Source organism: Xylocopa sonorina, unplaced genomic scaffold, assembly GCF_050948175.1.
Source record: "Xylocopa sonorina isolate GNS202 unplaced genomic scaffold, iyXylSono1_principal scaffold0076, whole genome shotgun sequence".
In the NCBI taxonomy this organism is placed as follows: Eukaryota; Metazoa; Arthropoda; class Insecta; order Hymenoptera; family Apidae; genus Xylocopa; species Xylocopa sonorina.
Window position 1 is genome coordinate 687,136 of NW_027490147.1, and position 12,448 is coordinate 699,583.

The window sequence follows — 12,448 nt, forward strand, 5'->3', positions numbered from 1 at the left end:
AAGACCGCCTCGAGGCTGCTGGTACGCGGAGGAGTCCTAACGAATTTTTGAAAGATTTTTTTTTCTTCATACCTGGACGCGCGTGTGCATTTTTCGTAACTTTGAGGGAGACATTACGCGCCAAACATCGGCGTATGCGTTTCATCCGTAGGACCGATATATCGTGTTGCCTCGAACTCCGTCGAGCGGTGAAAGTCGCCACGGTTCGGCGAAGCCCGCGTCTCTTTCACCGGAGACGATTGGGTATCGACTTGTTCGAACTTTAGTACCAAGAGATTTAAAGATCAATAAAATATGCATGTACGATTACCCTGAACGGTGGATCACTCGGCTCGTGGGTCGATGAAGAAAGCAGCTAATTACGCGTCAACGTGTGAACTGTAGGACACATGAACATCGACATTTCGAACGCACATTGCGGTCCACGGATACAATTCCTGGACCACGCCTAGCTGAGGGTCGTTCACGTAACCAAAATACTGCTTGCGTTGCGTTTCGTCGAATCTTCTTTCCCTACGGTGCTCGAATCTGCCCGCCGTCTTTCATTCTCGAATTAAATAACGAACGTTTCTGAGTTCGGGCGGCACCGAGAAAGGGAGGAAGAGAAGCGATACGCGACGTACGAGCGATCGTTGGATGTTCGTCCGAGTCGTCTGTGGCCGTGCCCAGGCAATCTGCGATTGGTAACGTGTGTGCGCGTGCGGCGTGCGTAATCGTGTTCATGGAACTCGACGGTGTGTCGATCACGAACTCGCGTGAGTTCTTCGTGGCGTCGTGAGTCGTCCGTTAAACAGGCGACCGCCCACGGAGAACCGCTTCGTGTTTCGATCGCCGATTTTGTTCCGCGTTCCGAATTCGCGCACCCGCCACACGCATCGCCTTCGCCTGCCTTTAGCGCACGATACGAACATGCGCGCGCTCGACATCGTTTAAAATGAATTTTTTTCATGCCGCAAGACCGAGGGAGAATACTCCGTCGAGGGAGAAGAGATATACAAGAGAGAGAGCGACATCGTCGTAAGGCGAGGGACGATGATGCGCATCCGATCGTTCGAAGTTCTCCTCGTACAGCCCCAGGGTGTACGATCAGAATAACCCGTTCTCTCTGTTCTCTCCGCGTGTGTATAACATGTTCCGCGAGGAAAAAAAAAGATCTCTCGCGCGGAACGTCACTCGAACATAGGCCGTCGTTGCGCTGTAATGTCGTAACGTTATTCGTGAGGGCGCTCCAACTCGGCGTGTCCTTCGTTCTGAAGGATCAGGGTAATAAAATCGGGGGAAAAGGAGCCGCTCCGTTTCGATCTCTGCGTGTTACGCGCGGAAGGTGGAACAGCTGGGGAGTATAAACGGTGTTGATCGTTCGCAGCTACGACGATAAAGAGGACGGATGTTAAAGAATCGCCGGTAGCTTGGTCGTCTAGCGAGAGTCTCATATTTTTTTTTATATTTTTTACGAATCTTATATAAAAGAAATACCGACACACGAAAGACATTGGCGAGGTGCACAAAACGCCTCAACGAGAACAACGAAGAGGTGCGTGTAGTTCTTGCCGGTTTCTCGAGCGGTAAATCAAAGGATCGCTGTGTCGGAGATCGACGAAAGTTCTTTTCGTCGTCTGCCGTCCCCGTTCGCCGATGCTCCTCATTTTGTATATATTATACATACGAATCTCTTTACCTTCTCTCCGTAAGCGAGTTCGATGGCACGAATGAATTTCGTGCGTCACGTAGAGACGACCTCAGATTAGGTGAGATTACCCGCTGAATTTAAGCATATTACTAAGCGAAGGAAAAGAAACTAACCAGGATTTCATTAGTAGCTGCGAGTGAACAGGAATGAGCCCAACACTGAATCCCGCGGTTCCGCCGCTGGGAAATGTAGTGTTCGGGAGGATCCGTTTATCCTGAGACAACGAACCGCGTCCAAGTCCATCTTGGATGGGGCCATTTATCCACAGAGGGTGCCAGGCCCGTACCGACCGGTACGCGTTTCTGGAGGATCTCTCCTTAGAGTCGGGTTGCTTGAGAGTGCAGCCCTAAGTGTGTGGTAAACTCCATCTAAGGCTAAATACGACCACGAGACCGATAGCGAACAAGTACCGTGAAGGAAAGTTGAAAAAAACTTTAAAGAGAGAGTTCAAGAGTAAGTGAAACCGTTCAGGAGTAAACCTGAGAAACCCAAATGATCGAATGGAGAGATTCATCGACGACGATACTGGCTCCCGATGGCGCGCGATGCCCCGGTGGTAACATCGCGGTTCCACAGCGAACGGCACGCCGTCGTCGGCCAACGTTCCGGTGATGTAGTCGTGCACTTCTCCCCTAGTAGAACGTCGCGACCCGTTGCTCGTCGGTCTACGGCCCGAGTGGGCGCCTGTGGCGTCGCAATCTTGCGCACGTGGCAGACCCTCGGTCGCCCGGCCGGCTGCGCGACGGTACTCGTACGGTATCGGGCCGCAACCAGTCCATTCTCGAATGTATGTGCGTCTAGCCCGCCGCAAGCTCGGTCAGACTGCCCGGTGGAACAGACTTTGCGTCGGCGCCGGGCCTGGCCAGCTGTTAGCAGGTGGTTCCTCGACTGCCTTGGTCTCGAGGTTCCTTACAATGGGGAACAGACCCCATTCTGGTGACGGGCTACAGCTTCTTCCTTCTGGACGAAGTCATCGATGCGAGGGTGGCGGAGATACTCGTAGATGGAAACGAGAAGGCGATGCGTAAAAGTGCGAGTGAGCGCGTGCACTAGCACGCACGCGAACGCTGCTGGTTGCTGGATCTGCAGGCGTGTACGGCAGGTAGCCTGCGTGCAGGGATTGATGCTGGAGGCGGCAAAGAGGCTGATGGGTGGCAGGCGCTACGCCTGACGTCACACTACACTCTAAAAGAATGTAAATCCTACACTTCCTTCCTACGAGATGGCGTATCTAAGTGTTTACAAATCGATGCGATACAGTACTAGTGCTTCATGAAACGTGATATCGCATTTCGTATCAACAGTTCAAAGTAAGTAAGTAGGTTGTAAAGCTCTATGCATCGCATTATGCTTATCTGCTTCTACCCTTCAAAAGAATGTGAACACTACATTCCCTTGCAGAGGGATAGCGCTTATAGATATCTACTTGTCGAAGAAATAGAGTTCTATTACTTCATTCAACGCGATGTCACATCTCATTTCAATGTTTCATGATAGGTTGTAATATTCAATGCAACGCGGTATGTTTATCTGCACCTACACTTCAAAATAATGTAAATCCCACACTTCCTTGATACGAGATAGCGTTTCTAAAAGTCTACGTATCGAAGTAATATAGTTCTAATGCTGTATAACTCCAACGTTCCAAAGTAAGTAAGTTGTATTCTTCTATGCATAGAGTTATGCATGTCTGCTTCTACGATTTGAAAGAATGTGAATTCTACAGTTCTATGCAACTAGATGGCGCTTTATAGTGTCTGCGCGTCAAAGCAGTATATTTCTAATGCTCCATGCAATGCAATAACACATCTCATTTCAGCGTTTCAATGTAAGTAAGATGGAATCCTATATGCATGCACTATGCTTAAATAAGATAATATCAGATATATTATACTTCATTAGAATGTGAAGTCCGCAGTCCATGCAACAGAATTGCGCTTTAATGGGTCTACTTGTCAATGCACTAGAGTTCGTAACCTGCATGCAATGCGATATCGCATCTCTTTTCAACGTTTCAAGGTAAGTAACCTGTAACCTTCTATGCATAGCAATATGCTTATATGCTTCTACACTTTTAATGAATGTCAATAGAAGGGATCCATAAAGCGGGATCGCGCTTCATAGTTTCTACGTATCAAACAAACGTATTTCCTTGGTGGTATTCCGTATTCCGAAGGTGGTAAAGTATGTAACATGTTATCTTCTATTCATGTTATTATACTTGTTTTCTCCTACACAGCAACCGATTGTGAATTCTGCTGTTTCTTCCAGCGGAATGGGGTTTCATATTGTCAGCGTCTCAAAGCAATAGATACCTAAAGCATTGCACCATGCGATTGCACACCTCATTTCAACGATGCAAATTAAATAAGCTGTAAGCAATTATGCATGGCATTATACTTGTCTGCTTCTATGCTTTATAATGCTTTGGAATGCATGAAGAACCTCAACCCCCCCCCCCCCTTAACTGCCTAAAGAGAAGTTGAAAATCCAGTGGCCCTGCAGGTGAGACATCCGAGGGGGCGAGAAGAGGTGATCGCCGAAATCCACTGATCGATGACCCCGAACAATACCGAAGCGTACAGCCCGTCCCACCAAGGAGCCCCGAGGAGGATTCAGGAGACCCGAGGACCACCAGCGAATTCAAGGAATCTGAAGAAGAGAACGTGAGAGCTTATTCGCTAAAGCGTCCCATTTTCATGCCGCATTTCATGTATCGCATATTGTATATTATATCTTATATCGTGAAGCGGGTGGTGATCCCCGGTCATTCGCGGCGTGTTGCGTAGTTTTTTATAGCCCTTGTTAGTTAAATTCACCTCGAGGCCATAAATAAAGAAGCCGTGACTTCAGTATCCCGCGACCCGAGTGTATGTACTCGGCTAGGCGTAGTCAAGAGGAGCAGCATTTCGAGGTTTCGAGCATTGTTCCGCCCCAAGTTTCCCGGGTTCGTGTAGTCTATTTCTTTGGTGCTTTCTGAGCAGCTGGCGCCCAAGAAACTGTAGTCTCGCAATTTCGGAATACCCTCCCATTTCGGTGATTATTTTTGCGTTCGCGAGCCCGCGAAATGTTGTACGTGAGTGGATACATTGTAACGACAGATCGCTTTAGATTAAAGTACGTTTTACACCTTAACGTATTTGAATAATTAACCCCTTGGAGCTTCCCTGACTTACTTTAGATAGGTTTCCGTCACAACTGATAGGGACCATCACTTTACATAGATATATAGAACACACATAGCTCTAAACGTAGAACTGAGAGTTTGAGAACTTCCTTTGAAACGTTGATAGTGAGGAGCTCCATCGGATTTTATAGAACTTCAGAACTTACTTGCTATGAAATGTAGGCAGATAAGGGCCATCGTGTTACTTAGAACTTTAGAACTTACTTACTACAACAAAGATCTCTATTGGCTTCGTCCGCTCTTTTAGAAGAGTTTAAGATAAACCACTTACTTTTCACGTTTGCAATACTTTTAAATATATGCGAGGTGTATCGTTTAAGTTTTAAAATGTTTACTTAGTATTGATTATTATTTAGTAACTCGGTTATGAACGTGTCTGCATAAGATTTAATCAATATGTTCATAAGCTTGATATTTATGCAGTTATTTGTTAGTCACTTATTGCTCAAACGGCAAAGATTCTGACCATTTCAAAATGGTTGTCTTTCATCAATTTTCTTAAAAATTGAGATAATGTCCAACTGCTTGCATTAAAGACAGTAATTAAAGTTTTCAAAATATTTTACCACTTATAGATGAATTCTGGAATTGAAATTGAATGTATGATTTTTCTAACTCCTGTTTAGAATACCTTTCTGTTGGAATGTTCAAGTATTTTTCATATTCGGAATTATTGAAAATGTTTTGCTTGGTTCTCTAATTTAATATTTCGAATTTCCTGAGAAATATTTTTCATCGTAGTGAACTATATAATTGCAATTATAATTCTTTATGAAATAATAATAACAGAGAGGTATGTATCCATTTTTGTAGTTTTTTTTGGTAAAGGGTATTTAATCTTACTATTTAAAATGAAACATTAAGGTTTGTTTACAATATAATGGAATTTAATTACCTTTTGATTCAAATTCACAATGATAATCTTCCATAGTTCAACACTTTTGTGAGCTGTCCTCAGGAATCTGCAGCTCAGTACTTATAAAATAGACGACAAACAAACGCCCTAACCAAACGTGATCAAACCGATTTTTCATTATTAATATTATAATGTTTAACTTATCCTGCATACTATTAAAATGCCCTTCGAACAGTGTTTATTCACTTCCTTCCACCACTATTTACAATATGTTTCATTTACTATCAAAACCGTAAGTATTATCGCCTTTCTTTACTTTTTGTGACCTTCAGTGGCTTCATGTAACAGGTCGTTGAACTCGTTTTAAAATGCTCGATCGTATTACGGAAGAATAAACATACCAATTCATTTTAAAAAATGAAGGTAACCTTCAAATGTCCAACATACCTCCACTTACAAAAAAACTATTTTCATCAACGGATGGTACCTTTGTACTGTGCAATTTTATGTCAGCAAAAATTTCTATGAAATTTATAGTTTCGAGGATACCTGAGGTGCTAATTATTACTGCCCCACCCTGTATATTGTTATGGATGTGTCCAACAAGGAAACGATGAACAAAATTAAATTTAATATTACGATGTTTATTATATTACTTATAATATATTTGTTTTTCTGGAATTTAGCCAAAAAACAGTGTTCACGATGTCGGCAGATGAATATATTTGCCTTAGAATTACAAGAGCCGACATTTTCGAAAGTAGAATATTTTTTTACTCCGCTAACCGAATCATTCCAAACGTTAAGTAAAGTGCGTGCCTTTCAAAACAGTCAGATGCAAATTACGATACAACGTTTCCAAAAAATGGTACGTGTCACTCTTTTTTAATTTCCGTTTTTTCAAGCAAAGGAAATTTAATTGAAATATCAGCAAAATTTATGGACAAGAAATTTATTATAATCTTACGCAACATATATGATGGTGATAAACGATAAGTATATGGACCTGAGAATGGAATGTATTGAACAGAAAAAGAAACTGATAGAACTGCAAAGTAGATCGCTGTATCTCACAAATGATGCTTCCACGTTCATAAAATCTGTTAAATAAAGAACTATTGCAAATAGCAGGTATAATCAATATTACTTCTGCTCAAAAGCTATAACAGAATTGGACCGAAATGGATATAAAACAGGAATTTATATATTCAAAGAGAAAAAATGTATTACTTACAAATTACTTATGTTCGCAAAGATCTCACTAATTCAGGCTTTTTATCTTGCAGAACTAATCATTCATTCAACATGGGAAGGGGTCGACGAATAGTAAAATATTCTCATATTTCATAGCCTCGCTCGATACGTCAATTGGATCATGTAAAACATCGGACACTAATTGCATCTACACCTTCAGACCTTAAATATATAATTACAACATATTTAATACCGTTTTAATAACACTTTCCTATTATTTATATCTATGCCTAATAAATATATATTAATCCAATAAGTTGCTTTACCAAAGAATAAGGGAATCTGAGGATTATAAATCTGAGCACTACATAACAAACGTGCATTACATATATAATGTTACATGTAAAAAAAGATGAAGACCAAAAAGATCGTACATAAGTTGAATCCACAATGCGGTCACAGAGATACAGAAACGGCAAAAATTCCCAACAATAATTAACATAATTCAAAAAGGGTGGGGGTGAAAATCCATCTCCTTGACGATGATAAGAAACAAGTCTGCCTCGTGCACTACAATATCTCCAACAGCCAGCGGTTGGCACGCAAATAACAACGGATAGAAAGAATTCCGTGGCAGAATAGAAAGTGAATAGTAAGAAAAACATATTTATTTGTTAGATGTTTATAAATTCAAATTTAAAAGTCCATGTCGCATTTAATATACTATTGTTTAACAAGGTGATTTAATGTTGATTCAAATAGGCGTAGAGAACTAGCTGGTACTTCTGTCAATGTAATTTCATTTCTGCTGGATACAGTAAAAACACATTTACAATTTAAGCAAGGTTTCACTAGATCTGGCGGATTTTCTAAATTTTAGAATGGGATGATGGCGGTAGTAGTTGGTTCAGCGCCAGGCGATAAACATATACAACAAGCAAAGTAACGTAAACGGATTTAATATGTTCAAGATTATATAAATGAAACTATTACACTTTTATAATCCATGTATCGTTTCTGTTCTTTGTAACTTACAAAGAGTCTTAAGAATGTAACGCAACGTAAAGAAGATTGGAAACAGAGAAAGCAGGCCTTAATCACAGATAAAGGAACCTTGGATCTGTTGGGTATCGTGGTTACTGGCATGCTATGTTAAGGGATGTGTCATTCAGTTTTAATTTTCTAAACGAGAACAATTAAAATAAATTTGGAGTCGACACATTGGAAAAAAATTTCTTCCAGTGAAAAACGCTGCATGCAGTGCAATAGCAACTTAACATCCCCTTGATATTCTACAGAAAATCTTATGTCATTTTCCTCGATTTACTAGAATCGAAACTATGAAATCTATTATGTAGTTTTTCTGCAACTGCTACCATACACGCGCGCGCATACATACACGCGCACGTACATACGAAATCCATCAAGATTAAAGATACTGTATTTCTATTGGCTATTACATGGATAAATTGTAGAATTCCATTTGTAATTGATAATTAGATTATAAACATTTATATGCTTTTATCGGAAATTTAAATACGTCAAAATTGCAGCACGCAGGTGTGTAAATATCACTTTGCGATCTCATTTCATTTTGGCAGTTATACTTATATATGAGGTTCGATCCAGGCATAAAGCTTGATAACCTTTCAACTATAAAATAATTATGGAACATTAGACTTTTTGCTAGCGTTGGTCCATTTTATCATTTTCGGAACTTATGAAGGAGCTAGAACTATAATAACAATGTACTTTATATCTTTGCTCATTGTTTTCAAAGAAAATATTAGATATGAATAACTATGTTCATTTTATTATAAATGTATGAGTAAAGTTCAATCTACATAAATAAATGTTGTCAAATTGTTGTAATTTATTTAATTCTTATCATTTAGCGATACAAAATGTATTACAAAAATATATAAAAATATATTTCACTTTAGTTTTTTCTAATATTTTAAATATTTTATATTATCATATTAAAATTTTACAAAAAGTAACAAAATTTTTAGAAGTAGGAATAATTTTTCCTTAATTAGTTAATATGTCGGTTCTTTTTAAGAAGACGGTATTTAATTCTTCAAAGTAAGTTTCGACTTTAAATTGCCCATTAATTTCTCTAATTTCATTGCTTTTCGTAGATCACCGCTAATTTTCAACTTTCCCATTACAGCTTTGTCCATGCAAGTTTTAATTCTCCGAAAGATATATAATATTATGTTATTAGTAAAATTATTTTGCATTTCTAATTAATTGAAACGTAAAAAATATATTTTTTTTTATGAGAAAGCATTGCAAAAAAATTTTGGGAATCCATTGCTAATGTTGTACCTAGTGGTTGACTAGGTTCTCCTCTAGCTGCCGCACCCCTTTACTATTTTCAAGGTCCAAAAACCGTGTACCAACTTTGTCGCCTTTAAAATTTACGAAATTTGCATATTGTGAATTTTGCAAAAGTGATGTTAATTAACTCTTGAATTATGGTTGCTTGGGCGATTAATGTATGAGGACTAATAAATTTTCTTTTAACATAATGAACAATACAGTATTTGAGCTTACACTTTTGTTAACAAACTCACTGTTCAAATTAGTTTGGATGACAATTGATATTTGCATGATCCTTTCCTCTGATTTATCTGTATAATTTGTTCGTTCTTTTCAATTGTCATATATAATTATGCAAATGTATATGTTCCAAATTCTTCTCTAAGAAGGAATCAGGCAACAAGTTATCTTATTAATAATATTTATATTCTGTAAAATAAATTGATATGTTTACTAAAATATGAATTATACATTCATGTATTAATTGAAACCTTTAGTTAATTATTTACACCTGGATTACACGCATAATGGGTAAAATCAGACATTCCTTCAGTTTTTTAGTATTGCCTCATCGATTAAAGACTGATTAGTAACAGATTTACTGTCTTTGAAAAAATATAAGTGTACATTGCATCACCCATTATTTCCAGCTTCCTACTATAATTTTGTGATACTGGCTGCTGTTGCTTGTAGTTAATAATCCATAAATACACACGGTTATGTATATCTCGTCAACACTTCAGAAGAATGTAAATCGCACTCTTCCTTGCGATGGAATAGCGTTTCTAGAAGTCTACATATCGAAGCAATAGTGTTCTAATGCTTCATAAAACGCAATGTCGCATCTGATTTCTATGTCTCATGATAAGATGTACTATTCAATTCAACGCGTTATTTTTATCTCGCCTACAGGTCAGAAGAATGTAAATCCCTCACTTCCTTGCTGCGGTATAGCGTTTCTAGATGTCTACGTATCGAAGCAATACAGTTAGTAGATAAGATATTAAATGCAACGCGTATAGGTAAAGTACAGTACAGTGTCTGCGTGTCAAAGCTTTAGACCTTTACTGCTCCATGCAATGCGATGTCGCATCTCGTAGACCTGTATGCATATCATTATGCTTGACTGATTCTGTACTTCAAAAGAATACAACAACAAGGGCCATCACAGTGTCTGCGTGTTAATATAGCGGAATTTTAATTGTCAATCCAATGCCATGGCGCATCTAATTATAACGTTTCAAGGTAAGTAATCTGTAACCTTCTATGCATAGCATTATACTTATTTGCTTCCGAACATCAAAAGAATGTCAATCATACAGTTCCATGTAACGGGATGGCGCTTCGCATTGTCTGCGTCTAAAGCAATGGCGTTCTACTGCCCCATGAAATACGATGACGCATCTTATTACAACGTTTCAGAGTACGTGAGCTGTAATCTTCTATGAATACCGCTATGCTTATCTGCTTTTACACTTCATAAGAATGTGAATTCTGCAGTTATGTGCTACAGGAAGAGGGTTCATAGTGGCTATCTGTTAAAGCAATGGAGTTCTACTGCTCCATTCAATGCGATGTCGCACCTCATGTTCACGTTTCAAGGTAAATAGATAATATCATAATATTAGAAAAATATAGCATAAAATGCGCCGTCGCATAGCTTAGAGAAGTAGAAGTTTAATTATTTCACACGCAGACAGGCACAATAGAATTCGCGTTGTTTTGAAGTGTAGAAACAGTCAAGCATAAGACCATGCATAGAGGATTACAGCTTACTTACTTTGAAATGTTGAAATGAAATGCGCCATCGCTTTGCATGGAGCACTAGAACTCCATTGCTTTGTCACGCAGACACTATGAAACGCCATCTCATTTTATGGAACTGTAGAAATCACTTTTTTTGGATGTGTTTAAGCAGATAAGCATAATTATATTCACAAAAGATTACAGCTTACTGACTTCGAAATTTTGAAATCCGATGCACAGACGCATTGCATGGAGCATCAGGACTCTACGACTTTGACACGCAGATATTATGAAGCGCTATTCTCTTGCATGAAACTGTATGTTTCGCATTATGTTGAAGAGTAGATGCATAATAATGTGAACTCCATTGTTTTGACACGCAAACACTATGAAACGCCATTCCGATGCATTGAACTGTAGAATTTACATCCCTATAAAGTGTACTTAATTTATCCACAGGCGGACAGGTTGAGGTTCCATCCTGTCGCATGGAACTATAGATCTCACATTCTTTTGAAGAGTAGAAGCAGCTAAGCATAGTGCTATGTATACAAGATTACAGCTTAATCAATTTGAAACTCTGGAATGTGGTGCGTTTTCTAAATTGCATGCCACATTAGAACTTCATTGCTTTGACGCGCAGGTATTATGAAGCGAATTCTCGTTGCATAGAACAGTAGAATACACATGCCTTTGAAACGTAGAAGCAGATAGGCATAATGCTGTGCATAGACTATTGCAAAGATCTTATTTCGAATCGTTGAAATAAGATGTTACATCTCATTGCATGGAGTATTAGAAATCTATTGCATCGGCAGGCAGGCAGTTTGAAGCGCCAACCCGTTGCATGTAATCGTATAATTCACATTCTCTTGAAGTGTAGAAGGAGGTAAGCTTAATGCAATGCATAGAACACTAGAGCTTATTTACTTTGTAATAAACTCTTCTCCTTTGATTGTAGTCAATGTCAAACTGAAGAACGCTGCATAAAATTGTAGATATCGCATTCTTTAGAACTGTTGAAGCAAGTGAGCATTATGCGATGCACAGAACATTACAGCTTACTTTGAAACGTTGAAATGAGAAGCGCCATCGCAATGCATGGAGCATTCGATCCATATTGCTTTAACAGGTAGACCATATGAGGCCCCACATCGTTATAAGGAACTGCAGAATTCACATTCTTTTGAAGTGTAGAAGTAGATATGCATATGGCTATGCATTAAATATTACAGCTTACTTATGTTCAAGCGATGAAATCAGTTGTGCTGTCGCATTGTGTTTGAGTACACGTAACGATGAGGCTTATTTTCGGTTGAGCTAACGATGGGTTTAAATCTTCGTCACGAACGTATTCGTCACCGTTGCAAAGTACGCCCTAATTCGTGTTACAGTAATAGGGAAGTAGGTAGATACAATTGGAGTTGACTCGGTATCTCAACGATCAACT

At 39.1% G+C, this 12,448-nt stretch overlaps 1 pseudogene; it reads left to right on the plus strand.

The window, feature by feature from the left end:
• The first annotated feature begins 307 nt into the window (after positions 1-307).
• On the plus strand, positions 308-462 carry LOC143432271 (5.8S ribosomal RNA; annotated as a pseudogene).
• Positions 463-12,448: the final 11,986 nt, after the last annotated feature.